Source organism: Gavialis gangeticus, unplaced genomic scaffold (genome assembly GCF_001723915.1).
Source record: "Gavialis gangeticus isolate Ggan-Ray unplaced genomic scaffold, GavGan_comp1, whole genome shotgun sequence".
Lineage (NCBI taxonomy): Eukaryota > Metazoa > Chordata > Crocodylia > Gavialidae > Gavialis > Gavialis gangeticus.
In genome coordinates this window covers 24,690,113-24,691,624 of record NW_017729029.1, presented here as the reverse complement: position 1 = coordinate 24,691,624, position 1,512 = coordinate 24,690,113, and positions in this window count along the sequence as shown.

Sequence of the window (1,512 nt, the reverse complement as noted above, 5' to 3'; positions counted from 1 at the left end):
GGAATCACTCAGATAAATCATCGGGACCGTGTTGACACGACCTGCGTAACGTATGGTATGCTGTCCCAAGAGACTAGTAAGGGCATCTATGCAGACCTCAACCCTGATGAAGGGAGGGGTATGAACCCTCAAACCATGGGTAATGAGGAGGTTCTGGGAGGCATCCTCATGCCAGCTGCTGGGTGTAGGAGCAGCCATTCCTGTTAGAACGGGGTTAATTTCCAACTATAACTAAGCAAAGACAACAACAACAAAATTTTATACTAACTAAAAAAGATAAGCGTCTGGGAAAGCGGCCACTCTAGATGGGAGGGGGGAAAGGGGTGGAGGAAAAAAAAAAGTGGCTAGGTTTTGAAAAAAGGAAAAAAAATAGAAAAACAAAAAGGGGGGGGAAGAAAGGGATAATTAAGAGCAACTCGTGGAAGGCAAGCTAATGGAAGATAACTCCCCACTACAAGCAAACAGAAAAGAAAAGAGAGAAAGAAAGGAAAAGAGACCGTAAGAAAGAAGGCTGTGAAGACAAAGAAACTGCAAGTATGGGGGGGATGGGACAGAGGGGAGAGAAATAGGGGGAAGCTACAAAAAAGCAAGAAAAGAATCAGAAGACAAGATAAACAAAGGCTAGAGACCTTTAGACATGTGGGAGTCAGAAAAGAAAAGAGATAGGAAGCCGGGGAGTCTTACGCTCAGGATTGCCCCACCCTCTCCAAGCAAGCCTGGTCCAGTGCATCCAAAGTGGAAGAAAGGAAGGAAGGAAGGAAGGGATGTATGCATGCATGTATGAATGCTGCCTTCTTCCATTCTGTGAAAAAGGTCTGTCTGCTCTTTCGATTTTCCCAAACCTGAGAAGGGAAGGAGGGTTAGCAATCCTTGGAGCTCCACTCCAACATCCTGGCCTGAAAAGGGCAAAAAGAGATCCAATGAAGTTTACCAGATTTGGTAATAGGAAATATAGAGGAGGAGCAGAAGTGAGGTAGAGGAGATTGTCAAACTAAAATAAGCACCTTGTTTTGGGATTACAGAATGTAGAAAGATAATTGTTTTTCCAGCAAAGGTTTACTGTATGGAAACAGAGTACCCAGGATGTGTGGCACCCCAGCAGACAATCTGGGTAAGGGAACAGGAACTTCCTGGTGTGGCAGGATAGCAATAAAGCTAGGCCCAGACCCTTGTAAGGGCAGTAGTGAGACTTCCTTTTTCTTACTGTAGATAGCTATTTCCATAAGATGCTGTAAATAACAGAGTATTGATCAACACCACAAGCCTCATCAAACATATTACAGACTGCTTACAACAGCTTACTCTCCCTCAGTTCAGTGACTTTTTAGCTGAACACTACCATCACATGAGTGTGTGAACTCCACCCCTGTTGTTTGCTGCTCCAGGGAGAAGGGCAGCCAGCCTGGTAACCAATTTGGCATAGTATGTGCTCAATCTATTGTGCCCTGCTTCTATACCAGCAAAGAAAAATCTGCTTCCTTACTTAGGAATTATTAGGGCTAGGGACAAAAC